The sequence below is a fragment of the Anser brachyrhynchus genome, assembly GCF_964034855.1.
Source record: "Anser brachyrhynchus genome assembly, chromosome: 5".
Lineage (NCBI taxonomy): Eukaryota > Metazoa > Chordata > Aves > Anseriformes > Anatidae > Anser > Anser brachyrhynchus.
Window position 1 is genome coordinate 717,441 of NC_137699.1, and position 18,176 is coordinate 735,616.

The following is an 18,176-nucleotide window of genomic DNA, read 5'->3' on the forward strand; positions in this document are numbered from 1 at the left end:
GACCAAGCTGCACGTCCCAGATGGGAAAAAAAATAAATAAATCTACAAAATCCCCAGGATTTCCACCCCAGATGAAACTGAAAACTCCAGCATAAACTCAGACCAGTGTGAATTCATCTCTCCTACTTCTCTCTTCCTATTAAAAACAGGAATATTCTGTTGCTGGCCTTATATTTCTAGAATACAAGTAACTTTCAGAATTTGGACCCAAACTACCAGGCAAGCATTCTACAACAGTGCCTACTGAACAGATTATTCTTTAAATGCCTATTAGAAGAGCAGTTCCAGCAAGTCGAATGTTTTTATGTGAGAAGTACCTCTACAAAATCACTGAACTCACTTGACAAGTTTCTATAAACAAACTGCAATATTCAGTGGCCAGTTTGGTCATTGCTTCAAATGAATGTTTTCAAATAAGAGAAACAGAAGAAATTTTTAAAAATAGGAGAAACAACACTATTTGTAATAAAAGTCTTCCAATCTAACGTGCTACTCCTGCACACACACATACTTCTCCTCATACGTGATTTTTCACAAAAAATGGCACTGTGAGAATGAAGTGTTGTAATATAATTCATTTAAAATTTCCAAATTTTGCATATCACTAGAAATTACATACTGTTCAAAAACTATTAATTGAAATAAAAGTTCTGCAACTGCAAATTTTTTACAGCATCTAACATCACAGAACTTTACTTAGTTTTTAAAATTTAAGGTGATGAAGACTGTTCAAAACTTACAAAGCCATAAGAAGCTGGGTGTAGATTAAAACTACAGTATAACATACATTACTCCAGGTCAGCAGTTTCCCTACTGCTCCAAGGCTTTAAAAGAATATTAAGGAAAAAAAAAATACTGTAGATACCAGAGCCTTCTAAGGTCAAACCTAAGTAATTTTCTTAACTGGGGAATTATAACACAAAAATGTTCTTAAATATGTTGAGAGCACAGTGTTGATATTGACTTAAAAAAAAAAAAAAAGAACACCTCGCTGAATTCATTTCATCTATAACAAGCGAATTCATAAACCCAAATGCAAGGACTACATGAAATGGCTTGGCAACAAAACACATTAGGAAAGGCAACAGAGGAATAGAAAGGCTTCCTGTTTCTCTGTCAACGATTCTAAAACAGCAATATGAAAAAAACAACAATGGCAAGTCAAGATCACAAAACATTCTAACATAAACCTCAAAGACTAGCATCTGTTGCCTTTTGTTTATTTTTTGCAATATACTTTGGACCCCCCGATTTTACTCTTGGAAGACAGTTAAACCATTCAAGCCTATGAGCAAATTTAATATTTTAAAAGGTTATGCTAAAACTAGTATATACCAATAGCCAAACTGCAACATACAGCCTAGATCTCAGGAGGATTTAAAATATAGTTCTCAGAGGTCCTTGAATGAAGGGCAAAAATAAAAGTAGAACTTGAGCCAAAGCCATTCTGCTTCACTCTCAAGACAACTACAATGCACAGATGCAACCTGAAGAATACACGTTTTATTACTTTTTAATACATATTTTTTTGCTTCAGATTGGAAGAGAAGTCCTGAATTTCCTAAGGCTCCATTAAAAGTCCATATATAAGAAAAACAAATCCATTCATAGCAATCCAAGAACAAACTAGTTCAAGGAAACAATAAAATAATCAGTTCTGAAGACAGAACAAAAATCTTCAAAAGTCATTAAAATCAAAGCATATTAGGTTTATTTTCTCCCTTTTTTTTTCCTATGATGTAACTTTTCACTTCACACTTCATCCTTTACTGTTCTGCAGTACAGCACTATTTAGCAATTTCTACCAAATTCCCTCTGATCTTGTTGTTTTTAAGTTAGACAAACTTGAAAAGGCAAAGCCACCTAGATGGAAGTTTCCAAGCCAAAGAATGCTTCAGATCAAGAATAATACTGATTTCCGAGTTCTCTGATAGCTTTATTTCATTCTCCCTCAAAACCTATGCCAACCCTAAATGGGTAAAATTATCTGCAGAGTTTTCTGGGTACTCTTGAACTGGGACCATGTGCAGTCTTTAAAATACATGGATTCCATGAACGTATTTTCAGCTGGCACAAAAATTAGGGCAAACAGCTGCAACTGCATAAGCATATATGACTTACTATAAAATGCCTTCCTATTAAAATGATTTGAGAGACATGATGGCAATACACACAGCTTGGGAACTGCCAAGCATATCCTCCCCAGTGTTACAGCAACTGCTCACAGGGAGATATATTTCCATCACAGCCACACCAAGTAAGGACCATTAAGGATTTAGCAATATGTTTGTTCATTCCTTTACACAAGGTGCCACTAAATCGCCTTGGATCTGTGGAAAATAGAAGCCTACTAACATTTGTAACAGAATACTGTCAAAACAAACATGAAAACTACAGCTGTCTTCCTCAACTGCTTCCATTCATATGAATGGGCTGGTTTTTCATAGAGAATATCAGCATCTCGCACCACACAAAATGTGGCATGTTATTTCACCACTCCAAATCCTGCCAGTGATACTTCTTGCTCTATAAGTAGCCCACTGGCACCATTCCTGCAGAAGACCAACCTACAAAACCACAGCATGGCTTCAGCTCAGGGTCACAAGTTGTTCTGACACCAGCAGCCAACCAAGAAGCGTGCCTGACATCAGAGGCATTGAATAACTGCTTCTCAAATGGCAGGAGGCTGAAAAGGTTACAAATTCTGCACGCCTTGGCTAAGAAATATCTTTTTGCAGCTGCAAGGGAGAAAAGATAATCTGAACATACAGAAGAAAGGTGAATCCTTGCAGGCACAGAAGGGGTAGGGAACATGGACAGTCCTTCACTGTGCACACACAGACGACATTATCAGCCAGTTCTTGAATTGAATTAAATTACACAAACATTACAGGAGTTATAGTAACAGCTAAAGTAAGTTAGAAACAATACTGAATGCAACAGAAACCGTTGATCTTCTTTGGGACAAAGACTGAAATGTCAGACTATTTTTTTAGTTAATAAATATTCTAGACTATCAAAGCCAGAAGATGCTGTTTTGATCTGCATTCTTCTGCAGAATGCATTAGAAAAGAAATTACATTTCTCAACATCTGGTGAAGGATCAGGTTTCCAAGGAGATGAAGTCTGGGCCTTGGATAAGTAGCCTTACTGAAGTTTTCCAATGAATTGAGGTAAAAAACACAGGTGCAATGCGCACTTCATGCTGGTGAGCTACCTGCCTTGACATCCACCTCATTCAATAGGAAATTCACTTAAACATACACCACAGGTTATTTGACAATATTCAAAGTGATTAGCTACAAGTAAGAACAATTTGATAATCATGATTGGGATATAACTCAATACACTAAATCTTTAAAGCAAAAACATTTTCATTTTGTTAAGTGCGCCATTTAGTGCTTTATTTCTCCCAAGTGTCTTGGGTCTCACCTAGTTAACACTATAGGAATATGCAAAAGCCATATACAGATTTTTGGGTTTGTTTTGTTGGTGTTTAAACCACCCAGATGACCACCTTACATTTGCTCTGACTAAACATGGAACACATTTATAATTACAATGCAGGACAACCACCAATACATGTGCGTGTGCATAACCACAAGAAGCAGAGTATACTTCTGCTCTGTTTTTTCAGTCCACTGTCTAAAACCTACTGCAAGACCGAGCCTCAAAGCTTCTTCAGTGCTTTTGAAATAGCCACAAAATACCTTCTTTCCTTCTTCAAGCACGTTCAAAACACAGACCCTAACATCTACAGTATGATCAGAGGTTTCAACAACTAACTGTAAAAGTCATTGCTGAGTTCACTCATCATCTCATTTATTACATTTATCTAAACCAATTATTTTGGTCCCAAGTTTTGTAAGTACGACAACAGTCAAAGTGAAAGTTTCAAACCACATTTGAGATATTAAAAAGAGAAATCTTGAGTATTCTTTGCGTTCTGTAGACTTACTGAGAACAAGGAAGCTACGCAAGCTTAGAAATATGCATTTATTCTGGGCTTCTCTTTGCAATCATTTACATATGCCTTTACACATTTTCTGTTGAAGAAAATTAACTTTTCAGAGAACTTTAAACTTTCTAATACTTGGAGATATAGCTAGCTGCTTTTTACTGCTTTTCTGTCCTCTTTCCGAAGTACACTATGGGCAAACTGATGATAAAAGTTAAAAGCGTACACATTACAGAACTAGGAGAAAAAAAGGCACTATGGGATCCATCAAATTCACCTTGCTTGACCTAACAACTACGTATTCTTTCAGGTTTTCCTGTACCTCCTGTCAAAGCATTAGTGCACAGACAACTGGCTCTGTGTTGAAAACAAAAGATTGAAGTTGAACACAAAAGCACTGTATTCATGCTCATCTAAATCAATTAACCTGCACGTTTCTATGTATTTCCAGTGTGCTTGAGAGCAATTTGCTTTTTAAAAATGTTCTTATTCATCTGCAGCATGCAGGTGGCAGCTATCACATTAGGTCCCAGCTTTGTCATCATTGTCTTGGATAGTGTTAAGGAACTGCATGTAACTAAGCGCTGCCAAGGAAATCCAATGAATGTTCATTTGTTCCTATTCCCGGTTTCCCCAAAGAATCTTTGAGAGCAGGTATTTGGAGGAAAACAAACATCTCCAGTAAGGTCCCCCTACAAACACTACCTTCCTGATACATATACCCTTAGCAAGGGTCCCCAAGCATAGCAGGTTTCCTGGAAGCTGATGGTGGCAATGACTTGGCAGAGGGACTACCTTCAGTTCTGGCTTTGCAGAATCCCAGCTACAGCTCAGGTAGTTTACAGACACTCCTGCACCATCCTGAGGGGCCTTGTAGGGAAGCTCAAACCAAAGCAGCTATTCCCAGTTTCCTATGGTACTTCTGTCTCACCTAGGCGGTCTTCAGATGTACTCCTCCTTTTACAGGCCTTGAGTCTACACAGCACCATCCAGCACAACGGTCACGTGGACGGGCAATGGAAATGCACAGCGTAAGAAGAAAATATGGGATGAAACAGCGTGTTAATCTCTAACCACAGTATTTTGTTGCTATTTTACAGTCTTGTTTTCATACGTAGACATAAAAATCATGAATGGTCATGAGAAGTACAAACCCACAAAACCTAGAAGTAGTAAAGGTTTTCCCCTCAATACGTAAATACGGTTTAAAATATTTGGACGATAGGTCTACAGTTGCTAACAGCTCAAATAACTGTTTACATCTGCATATTCCTAGAACACACAAAATGTGCATTCTTTTGGGGGCAGAGTTTACCTTCAGCCTTCTGCAAGACCATGTACTGAGACATTTAGCCAGTACTAACAGTTAAACAAACAGCCTTCCTTTTCCCCCTACAAACCTAGCTGCAGCCTGTGTATTATCAGTTGCTCCCACTTAAGAAGTCCTTTGGATAAAAGAGGACTGAACAGTCCAGGGCAGGTCCTTTATCTAACCCACTGAAAAGAAATTAAAATGACATTTCATTCTGAACGTTCAAAGGCCAAGGTTTTGAAGAAATTTCTACTTAGACTCAATTTTATAAAGAGATTAAAAATCATTTTAAAAGATGATCGTTATCTGTAGCTGACCCCTTCTCCCTCCAATACCATGCAAACACTTAAAAATCTCTGTGAGCCTATTTGCTTCAGAAGCAAGCACACACACCCACTTGTTTCCTCGCTGTTATTTTTGAGTACTAAATCTTTCCAGAACTGTCACAATCGAGGCACTGGAGTAGCAGAAACTTCGACCATTAAGAAGGCAAATGGATTCTCCGGGAAGTTAAACAAAGAAACGAACCAGACCAAAAAACACAAGCCGGCAAAATCCTGATCCTGGGAAGCCACCGTCACGTTCCCTCCGCCCACCGGGGATGCCCCAGCCGCAGCTCTGCCCCCGCGGCCGGGAGCCGCCAGCGGCCGCGCCTCGCTCCTACCCCGCCTGCCCCAGCCCCCGCCCCGGCCCCGGCCCGGTCCGACCCGTCCGAGCCGCAGCCCCCCGCGTCCAGCCGTCCCCCCGTCGGCCGGGGGCGGGGCGGGGCGGGGCGGGGGCAGCGGTCGGCTGCCGGTCCGGCCTCCGCTCGCCCTCCGGGGGGCGCCGTCTCCTGGGCCGGGGGGCGCCGTCTCCTGGGCCGGGGGGCGCCGTCTCCTGGGCCGGGGGGCGCCGTCTCCTGGGCCGGGGGGCGCCGTCTCCTGGGCCGGGGCCCGCCCCCCCTCCCACCGCCCCCCGCCCCCCGCCCGCCCGCCGGGGCTCACCGCCGGCACCGCGCCCCGCCCGGGCCGGGGGTGCAGCCGTCGGTCGGCGAGGCGCTCGGCACAGCAGCCCCGTCCGTGACCTACTTTCTGCCTGGCTCGCCACCCAGCGGCGCACCACTAACCTACTTTCCAGCCAATGGCACCCTCCGCCGGCCCCGCACCGGACGCGGCCGCCCGCCAACGGGCGAGCGGCTCCCCGGCGGCCCCGTCCAATCGGCTAACTGCCGGGCCCTCCCGGAGCGCCAGCCAATCGGCTAGGCGTCTATGCGCTTTGGTCCCGCCCCCCCGGGCGGAGGCGCGAGGGCCCGGATGTGGCGGCGCGGCAGTTGGTGTTGTTGGCCGCGGGTGCCCGGCGGGGCGTCGGGAGCGGCTCGCGCTCTTTCCGAGCTCCGCCATTTTCTCCCCTCCCCTCCCCTCCCTTGCCGTCCTACCGGGCCGCCGCAGTGCTGTGAGCGGCAGGCGGACAAGGTCAGTGTACAGGTCGGCGAAGCACCGAGCGCCTTCGGGCAGCCTGAGTTCAGAGAGTCTATGCAGCAGCGCTGGCACGCGCAGGGGTGTTTTGTAGGAACATAACCACAGCGTGGTTGGTTTCAAACGCCAGCACGTGTGTGGTTGTACCATCGCTACATCTCGTTATCGGTGCCACATTGTGATTGACGTTTCCTGTCATGTGCTGCCACGCCACAGGTGTTTGTCGTACATCTGTAAAGAAAACATCGCTGAAAAAGCTCGGGCTGTAGTACTACCAACATCACAGTGCAGCAGGGGTTGTTCCATCCCACTATCACGGAATGTGCACACATCCCGTGACAGGATTAAGGTTTGGTTTCCACTTAATTGGGACTAAACACAGGCACCAAGGAGCCCCTGCTGGACGCGTACCTCCTGCCCCCATCAGAATAGCCCTGCTCAGTGAACAGCCCTCCAGCAGGACAGTGTAAATGAACTATGTAAGCCAAATGTATACCATGAAAGAAAAAGAAAAAAACACATCTTGTTTTAGCAACCATTTTGCTGCTTTGCTTTGCTTTAGTGCACAGAAGTTATGGAGGTGGAGAAATCTCCTTGACTACTTCTTTCTCACAAGTCTTTGTTGTTTCCATTGTTGTTTCTACCCACCTGCAGAAATAATCTTCCGTATTCGTTCAGTCACGTACCGGCTGTTTTAATGAGCCCAGTCACTGTCATAGGGAACGATGCCAAGAGTAATGATCTTTAGTTATTTCTGTAGGAAAGCAACTTATCAGGCCATATGTCATATTTCCAAGTAAATGATTGTTTTGAATTGTGTTTATACTGTAGTTTCTATTCGTGAGATATTGAAGGAAATAAGAGCATCTGGTTAATCAAATTCTGGTTTTCAGCATATGATGATGTATACCAATCCTGTTCCGCTACTTTCTTTAAAATTTTATTTTCAAGTTCAGTGCAGTGAATTTATCTCTGTAGGTCAATAAGGCATTTTAGAGAGCTGTTATACCTTTAATATTTTAAGGGTGCAGAGTTTATCACTGAAGAGCTAAGAAATCACAACTTGAAGCTTAATGAGATCTGAGTTCCACTATTATCACCAGGAGTTTGCATCACCCTTATACCATGTGTTTATAAACACAAAAAGCAGATAGAAGGGGTAAAACCTGAGCACAGGTAGGATATTTTTTACTTACAGGTTAATTCTTGAAGAGGCACTTGAAACTGAGATGATACTGCAAATTGTGGAACCTGCTAGAAAGACCAGCTCTGTCGTGTGCATGGTGCACAGGTGCTTCCGTTTCAATAGCAGAAGCATTTCCTCTTCCAGTCAACTCTGACCTAATTTTCAGAATTTGTTCTGTGTTTAGAGAAGGTAGTAAATTACTCTTTGATCAGAAATGTAGCTGCCTCCTTAGCTATATAAGCGTGAATGGTTACACCATACTTACACATCAAGAATTTGGACTCATATGTGGCTTCATTTTATGATGTAGAAACAGGAGGAGCATCTGTTATGTGGTGACTGTACTGAAAATTGTGATTATTAATAGGAACAACTAGCCCGTGTTCCAGCCTATTGCTTTTCCGTACTCCATTCATGGTTGAATACTACAGTAGCCACTTTCCTACACTTAGATTTATGACGTTGTATCAAGAAGAGTAGGGGGTATGTTCTTCATCAAATACAGCCTACCTAAGGTATAACGGGGCTATGTATCAGGAGGTTCACTTTAGAATCTACAATTTTTCGTTAATTTTGTTCTAGATATCCCGTTATATGCTCAAAAAGTAGTCTGCTTTGGCAGTAACCTGCCAAATTATTTCTTTGATGTTTTAGTTATCTTTTCTCTGAAGCATGGTTTGTGACCCCAGTTAGAGATACAGGGAGACACATCTCTGAGTCTGTGGAGCATGGGTGCTTGTAATGTAGCTTGTTGATATTATTTTACGTGTTTATTTTTTAATGTCTTCCAAAATATGTCCAAGATAAGCTGTGTGTTAGCAACAAATGGTGGATCCAGTTGCTGTACATTTTAAACATCTGCTTTTTGCTTATAGATTTTCCGATATGCAATATTAACTTCCCTGTTTTACCCTTCCATCAAATCTCTTCCTCAATTTGACTCTTGGAAATTTACTGTGACATACAAGTTATAATCTTACCTGCAGTAGGAGTATCTATAGCTCATAGAAAGTTTGCATGACTTAGTGACTTGAATACCTGAACTTCTTGTTCTGTCTATATGTTACAAAACCCAGAAAGACTTATATTTATCACCGTGTTGCACAAAGCTCGTGACGTGCTTCAACCCACTTATAAGCTTGGTGCTGTTTGCAGACTGATGAAAAAAAAAAAAAGTTGCAGTGATGTTCTATTTATTATAGTCTGTCACAGTTCATGTGTGGCTGGCTCAAACATAAGTAAAAGAGAAAAAAGAGGCAAAAGTTTTGTCTCAATGTGCTATTGCTTACTCATTCCTTTCAAGGTTCTTCAAATTCTTGAGAAATTACAACACACGAGCCAGGCAAATATTATTTTTTTCTGCTTTTGTTTGTGGAAACACTTGCCAATTTAAAGAGTGTATACTTCTACCACAATATTTCCACATTTGAGCATTAAAAATCATAAAACTAAATATAATGCAATAAATGTTGACGTTTCCATGTGTCTGCTTCCTTTTGTACTTTTAAAAACCGTTCTTCATCCTTACAACCTTTGTAATCATTTCAGAAGGTAGAAACTTATTTCAGGAAAAAAAAAGTTCTGATACAATCCATAGATTTCAGCCCCAGGGTCTCTAAGAACACCAATTAATATTCTGAGACTCAATAGGAACTCACAAGAGTTGGCAATCCAATATTTGGCAGCATAACAGGAACAGGAAGAAGGGTCTAATGAGGAAAACTAGGTTAAGGCCAGAGTGTTAAGAAATTCTGAATACTTCTGTGCACTACTTGTTCAGTCTTTACGGATGGCTCAGGAAGAAGAATTTGTGTCTTTATCTGGATTCAAACTTAATGGAGGTCAAAACACTTTCAGAGCTTTTACTTCATTAAAAATATACAGAATTTAATTAGTATTTCAGAGGATGGAAATGTCAGAACTGAAGGAGAGAGAGCAAATTTTAAATATGTTTAAAATGTTTTAGTGAATTAAATATTCTAAATTAAAGATCTTAAAGGCTATAGAAAGACAGCCTTTTCAAATAACATTTTTTTTTCCATCAAGGGCTTTTCTTCCTACTTTTTCTGTCCTTTTTTTTTTTTTCTGGAATGTTACCCAAATATTTACTAAAGTTTTATTTACCATTTTTGTTGATAAATAATCATTCTTATAGTAATTTTAATTCAATACCATATTACTTTCTCTCTTTTACACATCATGCAAAAATCTAGAGGTAGCTTGTGTAAGATTCTTACAAAAAAAAATCTAGCAGCAGCGATTTTGTTGATATAGAATTAAACCAAAGACACTCTTGAAATTTCTGGCAGCATTTCATCATGATTTATTGAATACATTAAGACCCAGGATAGCATTTTACTGTCTTTTCTTGGGAGAGGATGTTACAGTTGTTTTATGGTCCCTTGGCAGCTGCATCTTTGAATAAAACTAATCTGTTTCTTTCATACTCTCAAGGAAAGCTATAACTTTTATGGCTTTTTTTTTTCTTCATACTTCTTGCATCCTTACAAGAGTGGTGTCAGCTTCACTTGAACAGTGGTATGAGAAAGATAATCTTTCTCTTGGAATACTGGTAAAAATGTTAGGCATTAGTTGCTGCATTTCAGACAGTAGCAGCACTCCACTGTGGTAAACTTTAATTTATGCTTGGAATAAAGTTTTGTTCAAGAATAGCAGATTCATCAAAGCTGTAAGCTAAATTTCACAGAGTAGAGACAGGAAGGCAGTACATATACAGCTTTGACTTGAAATGAGGATAAGAATCAATGAGAAAAAAAGCAACAAGAAGTCTTCCTGATGATGAACTGATCATAGGAAACTTAAATGAACCTTGACTTGATCGTTTTAAAGGATAAATAAGCAAAACCAGTAAACCAGTTGAAGAGAATGGGATAGCTGGAATTGTAAATGTCATTACAATATTTGAATTCTTCCTTTTTTTTTTTTTTTAAACTAATTAACAGTCACAGACTGTATTAGTTAAATGTATATAATAACCCCCCTTTTACAGATTGGGTAAACAGACCTGGGCATTAATTGAGTTGGCCAGGGTTACACCCACATACTAAGTCAGATGCAAAGCCACAATTATAAGTGGGGTGCCTCATTGACAGCCTTCTAAAGAGTTTGGTAGTCCACTCAGCAACTCTGCTTATTTTCGCATATCGCTTACACAAAAGGTTTTAGCTATTTTCCAGATACAAGGAAAACTTGATGCTTGCAACCCCTATTCTAAAAAGAAGCAGTGAAATACTTAAAGACTAGGGTCTTGGTTCTATTTTCACTTAGTGCTTAGAAAGCCAATAAAAGCAGATCACTTAACAATCCAAGGTTTTATTAGAGGATGGTGTAATTTGACTCCATTCCTTTAGGATTTTCATATTGACAGGTTGTAATGTGACAGTGAGAGAGTGATTCTTGGCCTTTGATCTTGTAAATATACTGGACTTTATTCTGATATTCTTAATTCTTAAGTCAGAACTCGCCATTGATTTCACAGATTCCATTAGGCACTTGGAGTAAGGCCTCTGAGGTTAAGCATGTCACAGTTTGTTACTTCCCCTCAACATTACACGTGTCTGTATTCCTGACAGTGTTTTAAGGTAACATGCTTTCAGAGTAGTGATTAGCTGTAGCCTAGTAACTGTCTTTTAAAGCAAAAAACAATGCAGCTTTTACGTTCACAGTGAGCTTTGATTCCTCCATTGTCTACAGATTATGTTAATTAAGTAGTCTATTAATATTACATTGCTACATAATAATGTTAGAGAAACAACCTTTTTGTTGCCACAGAAGATATATGCTATTTTAAAACCAGAACAAAGCACTTTCTGAGGCTTACTAGTATTTCAGCCGTAGGTGTGCCTGGTGTGCCATAAATTGGAAAGCTGGGAGGACTCCATCTTGTTATTAGTTTATGTAGAAAGACAGGAAGTACTTAGGGAAGGTTTCCCTCTTGTTCTGAGATCCAGGAGTTACTAAGCCAAACACATGAATCACAAAGCAGACTAGGAGGGAGTTTCTGAGTGTGGCATGAAAACAACAACTGCATTTTAAAGACTGAAAAGTCAAACAATTTGGTACTTCTGTTCTGCTCCAGATTTTTCATGGAGAATAGCAACCCTGGTAATATTTGACAACACAAAGTCTTAGTGCGTGAAATGTGAAGTTTATATAAGAGATACTATCTTACTCATCAGCTGTTCTATTTTAAGCCCTGCTCGACATAGGGACTTTCATTTTGTGATCTATTTGGACAGTAGCTGGCAGATTAGAATTGCACAGTAGCTGGTATCTTTACAGTCTAAAGGATACTCAATCTTGTAACATCTATTCTCACAGTTGTGCTCAGTCACTTATATTCCATCTTGGTGTGTTGTCTTTTCTCACATATATTTTCTCTCCATTTGATGTTAAAATAAAGGTCAGCGTATCATCAGCATTAACATTAGTCCATAGTAATGTTTTGCTATGATGTGATCTATATATCTATGTACACAACATATGCCATAAAATTGATGTGACATTTCAGTGCCTGAAAAAGGCAACAAAAATGAATCCATAGTAACGTATGTTGGGGATAAATTCCAGTGACTAGCACAAATAACAGAGAAGACTGTGTATGTTAATTATATACAAAAACAAGTTACATAGATCATTTAGATCCACTTGGAAATATTAACACTGCATAAATATGAAATGGATGCCAGACTGTAACCTAATTCCAGAATCTAGCAATTGCACAAGTAGCTTGCAAATTCCCATAAAATTCTAGAACTTCATCTATCCATTCATGTAGATGGAAGTAAGTCTTTGTGTATGTTAAATCCCAATCATCTCTAAAAAAATGGCAAACAGTGATGACAGAGGCTAAAGATACCTGTTCCCAAAGATGCTTGGGAAAAAGATTGATGAGATATGGGTACTGCCTGGGTATGGCATGCTTTAGACCCTTGTACAAAATTTGAAACTAATGAAATTTGGGGTACTCTGCATATTCATTTATGACTTTTATTACTTCAATTTCTTTGCTTGCTTCAATGTGTGGGAAGATGTCTGTATTTATTTTATAGGTTTGCATCATCTTTAGGTATCCTACAGACCAGTGCTTGGACCGGAGATTAAGAAGCAACTCATGAGATTACAGGGGACTCTAACAACTTAATGACAGGCCAACTTGCAACACGCAACAAAATAAAATCCTGCACAGAGATTTCTTCACATGCATGTACTCCTGCTGCAGGTCATCTGGGTCAGAGAGCTGAACCAAGCTAAGCATGCCTCAGTGTCAAAGTTGGTAAGGTACCCAGAATTCTTCCTCTTATGAAGAGAAATTCTGTCCTAAAAATCTTCTCTGACTTTTTTTTTAGGAGAATAATAATTATATTAGGTATTTGCTTTTCTACTGTTATTTTCAACTTGCTCTTTTAATTAATTCAAACTTCAAGTTGCAAGTCATAGATAAGGGTAGCCAATTATTTTGAATTTCCTTGGTATTGCTCCCATAATACTTATGTTGTGTCACACTTAATTATGTTGATGGTATAAAGTAGCATACAGGTTTTCCTACATAATTCTTTTAATTTTGTCTTGGAAAATGCTACGCCTGTCGTAAATACGACCTACACCATCCATAGTATAATTTTACTTAAATACAATATAACTGCTCTAAGTAAAGTTTCAGCAGGCTCTTTTTACTTCAGTTTTAATGACTATTCCCTAAGATATTGTTTATGCTTTAATATCAGTAGTTGGTTACATGACTTCAAGATCTTTCTGAAAAAAATAACTGAGTGTATACAGCATGTATAAATGCCAAGCATGAAAAGATTAGTAAGGGTGGATAAATATACTCATGACAGCATACACTTTGCCAAAATTGTGAATTGAATGTCTGCTTTTTACAGATCTGATCTACATTTCATTAAGTCATTTGATAGACTCTCTTAAGTCTTAGTCTTAATCTTTGGATCAGGTCTTTGGATGAAAAAAAGTGTTTGTGTTTGTTTTTATTTTCCAGGTTTTTATGTGTTGTGTTGTGAACTGGATGCAAAGCTATTGTTCAAGCTGAACACAGTATCTGTAAGTACGCAGATCTAGTTATTAGTGAGTAATGAAATGCAGTCCACAAAAGGGCTTAAATATTGCCAGTGTTCCTAGCTTGTCAATGCACTGCTTTTGTGATTTAGTAGTACATACCTATTTACTGAGAAAATATTCATTATCCATGCTAAAAGTTACAGAACAATCTCACAGAAGGAGAGTATAAGAGATCTACCACAGACTCATGAAGTTACTTCAGACTAAATCCTTATTTCTTTTTAAAATGAATTATTTACTTAAACATTTCTGGATCTGGGTCTCTGACCTTTTGTTTATTTTTAATTAAATGGGGATAATATTTTACTTTGGGTATTGCTTCAAAGCATATTTTAAAATATTTTTAGTCTCTAGGTTCTCCACTAAAATACAGGATAAAAATACAAATCATTGTCATGCCTTTTTTTTTTTTCTTTTTTTACCAGGGTTCTTTTGTGGTACACCTAATTCTTTTTTCATGCTATTGTTTTTCCCTTGTGGTATTAGATACTAGCTTGAGGTTCAGAGGATAAAAGGCTAAAGTGCCACAAATAAGCATTTAAGATAATCAGAAATTATATTAATTAGGTAATGTAAAGTTTCTGCCACTAATGAAAAAAATGACTTCTATATTTTAGCGTCTCTGCAAACATTTCTGCATATTACACTTGGTATTTCTCATGAATATTGAATTAGTGAGTTCCCAAATACTAATCAAAAAATCTTTCATCACACACAAAATGGAAATATGAACTGCAGCCAATATTCACTTGCAATACTAGAAATGCATTCTGCTATAAATTATATCTTATGAAACCCTGTGGAGTCCATTTGGATTGTGTAATAAACCATATTTTTGTGTATTATTTCTAATATATTACTAGTATTACAGTAATTAGTATAGTGCAGTAGTAACTCTCATTAGGAGTGGTTCTATAATGCCAGACACCAGCAAAATAGACAAAGAGTATTTTTGAAAATGTTTAAACAGCATAGAAACCCGTTTCAATTTCAAAAATAATTTAGGCACTTAGAAACTACTTTTTTATTGAAAGCCCGTAGTCCATAGGATTTTATTTGTATAACTCATTTGAAGAATGTAACAATGGGATTTCTTCAGATTTTATCCTGGTTCCTCATTAAAATGTTACAGTTTATGTATAGACATTGGAGATTTCAATAGACATAATAATGAAATTCAAAATAATTAATATAGTTTAAATGTACCCTTAACTGAACGTTTGCTCCAAAACTGAAGATTTAAGCAAGATGAACAAGAAGTTGCTAGAAAGCTTGTCCAAGCAGTATCTTCATTTTCATTCCTAAATTTAAAATGATGGCAAATGGGGAAAACAGATGGTTGTATGGTGAAGCAGCAGGTCATTCCCTGTTTCCCAGGAAAAGTGTATTTCATTAATTCAGCTAACACCGTTCATCTCTTTGGTTTTGGCACACAATTGGTCCCAATCATAATGTGTTTTGTCTGGGACTCCCAGCCTCTTGCCTCTTGCCTCACTTTTTTTTTTTTTTTTTTTTGAGTATAACCACCAGTAGAATTGCATTGAAATGATGTTTCAACTATTTACAGCCCTGGTCATTATAGTCATGCCAACAGAAATCTGCAATATATTCATTGACGTAAAGGTCTATGTGTTTATTCTGTAGAAAACAGAAAGACAAATGGACAAAGAAGACATGAAAATAATGTTTATCATAAAAGCTTGCCAAATCAATCAATCATTCTTTTCTTGTCCCTGAGAAAGTAAAGATGACATATCTTACATCTTATAAAGAATCCTAAGGACCTACAGAAAATTAAGGGCAAAAAAGGTTTTCCTTAAGGATGTTAAGCCTTGTGGATCCACGTGCCTCCACTGCATGATTTTAAAGCCTATGTACAAGTCTCTGCTGAGCCCACTTTAAGAAATGTGGTATTGCAATTTGGATCATCTAGGCATGTAAATTACTGTGCTTCAGGAGAAATATTTCTGCTTTGGAGGTGATTTTGGCCTTCCTGAAGCCAGGAGGAGAACTGAAAGAGAGTTCTAATTCTGATAGTTAAAAGTGAAGAAGAAAAGCAAGGAAGGAGGGGTTTGGATTAGTTTGTCTAATGGTGTTAAGGTTTTGAGAGTGAGAGAGTATCTGTTTGGTCACATTGGGTAAGGTTAGCACTGACCATGCAGACACATTTTGGCTTTTTTGAGCCACAGCATACCTGTGTAATGTAAGTAATGTGCCCATATGTTTTATCTTTTTTGCTATGTGTATATGTAATTGTATTTCCTAAGTAGATGTGATTTAACCAGATGTATTACTGAAAAAAAAAAAAAAAAAAAAAAGATTTTACTGCTGTTGGGCATAGTTTCCTTATTACAGCAAAGAATATATATTTTCCTTTTTTTCCAAGGTGTCTCTTTTAAAGGATGTCTATATTTAAGGACTGTAATTGTGGCTGCATAAACAATGTTTTGTGGGTTTGGCCTTTGGCCTGTCACTGAGAAAGCAGTTAAATACACGCATGCCTTATCATTACAAGGCAAATAGTTTGGTCAATAAATAATCATTGATTGTTTGTCTTAAATATTTTTGTGTCTATTTAAGCTGGGGGCTTTCTCCAGATGACGAGAAAACATTCTTGATGATGCTAATCCAAGTTAACTCAGATGTCACATCAGTTGCATAATCTCCATAACTATAATCGTATTCTAAGAAAACCCTTCTTCAGCTGGGTCTTTTTCAGTCTTTTCATGGATATTGTTACTGTTCCTATTGACATGTGAACCGTTTTTACCTCATTTTGGTTCTGCTTTTAAACAAGTTCAGTTGCATTGAGTGCTTTAAAACTAACCTTAAAAGGCATTTCCTTTTATTTACAGAAAGGAGCCATAGTAAATGCTGTATGCTTTTAGGCATTCAAAAAGCTATGTGGACTTGGCTTTCTATGCTGTTAATGGAGTTTGTACAGATTCAGCTGGCTCTCGTGTTTAGCAAATTTATCATATATCTATTTTCTGTCTCTCAACACCTCTGTTAATTTGATGTTGGTCTCTGACTAGCTCTTTATATTTCCATGGTTACTAGTAGTCAGTCACAATGGTTCTGTTAACACCCAAAGGCAGAGCGATTATATCTTTTTTGCTGTAAGAAGAATTAACAGAATTAACAAATTAAACAATATATATACTATTGTTTTTAACACTACAATATAGACTTCAAAAGCTAATTTTCAGTAACTCAGAAAGCGCTTAAGTCTTTTGCAACCATTACAACTATGTCATATTTTTTGTAATGATGAGTTTCTGTTCAAGAACCCGGAGGGTCTTTTTTCTTTCCTTTTTAATATTGATTTAAATTTGCAATAGATTTGGAAGGCAGTGGATTTAAAGCAAACAATTCAGGTTTAGACCTATCCTGTAATCAAGTAGTCACAGGCAAGCATTAATTATTAGTATGTATACAATTGTTCATTTATAAAGATATGAAAAATGGAAATAAGTAGCATGCCTACTTGCCAGAGAATACCAATGTAGACACGTCAAAACCAGACTAGAAATTTCAGATCTCAAAATGCTATATGTCTTTCTTACAAAAGACTGACAGGAAGTCCTTTCTGACTTTCACATCTCATCTCTGGTCAAAACCTGGATTCTTCCCAATAAATTAAGTGCAGAGAATTACATCTTCTGTGAGTGAATCAGAGATGTTATATACCCCTAATAGGAGAAGGCAGCTGGAAGGAGCAATGTTTTTCTGAGAAGTTTTCTTTAGGTAAGACTAAAGCGGTTGTGTTTTTTGTGTGTGTGTGTGTGTTTGTTTTTTTTTTAAAAAAATACTTATGTAGCCATCACTTATATTCTCTAGTGATGAAGAACTCTGTATCAAGGAGAGGTTTCTGGATCTTCTCTGGATAGAGCAGTTAGTGAGTAGCTGGGGGCAGAGAAGCAAGATGAAATGACAAAAGAAAACCAGATAAATGTCTAGTAGGAAGAAAACATCTTGTGTGCTAAAAAGGTTTTGTACAGTGAAGCACTGACTGGAATTGCAGAAGGTGATCCTGTTAAGTAGTGGAGCAAACCTCTGTCAGGTAAAAAGAATGAGACTTTATTGTCACCTATATAGAGTTATTTCAACAAAACATGCAGCAAAGGCAGTAGAATCATCCTAACTGAGGAGGAGAAGACTCCCCCT

General features: G+C 38.3%; 1 protein-coding gene and 1 long non-coding RNA gene across 20 annotated transcripts in view; one reads left to right on the top strand and one right to left on the bottom strand.

The window, feature by feature from the left end:
- BMAL1 (basic helix-loop-helix ARNT like 1) overlaps nucleotides 1-6,820 on the bottom strand; it is a 49,247-nt gene extending 42,427 nt beyond the window's left edge. For 2 of the 9 annotated variants that reach the window (XM_080593039.1, XM_080593038.1), the window contains exon 1: nucleotides 6,254-6,391. The gene's annotated coding sequence lies outside the window, so the exon portion shown is untranslated. Of the gene's footprint in view, nucleotides 1-4,889; nucleotides 5,773-5,798; nucleotides 6,088-6,253; nucleotides 6,398-6,684 lie in introns of those variants that run through there. The other 7 variants (XM_080593041.1, XM_080593043.1, XM_080593044.1 and 4 more) reach the window with 7 other exon arrangements.
- Nucleotides 6,414-18,176, top strand: part of LOC308195513 — a 158,085-nt gene continuing 146,322 nt past the window's right edge. For 6 of the 11 annotated variants that reach the window (XR_013951568.1, XR_013951569.1, XR_013951570.1 and 3 more), the window contains exons 1-3: nucleotides 6,414-6,721; nucleotides 12,983-13,206; nucleotides 13,930-13,991. This is a non-coding gene — a long non-coding RNA (uncharacterized lncRNA). Of the gene's footprint in view, nucleotides 6,722-7,084; nucleotides 7,204-12,982; nucleotides 13,212-13,929; nucleotides 13,992-18,176 lie in introns of those variants that run through there. The other 5 variants (XR_013951565.1, XR_013951566.1, XR_013951567.1 and 2 more) reach the window with 3 other exon arrangements.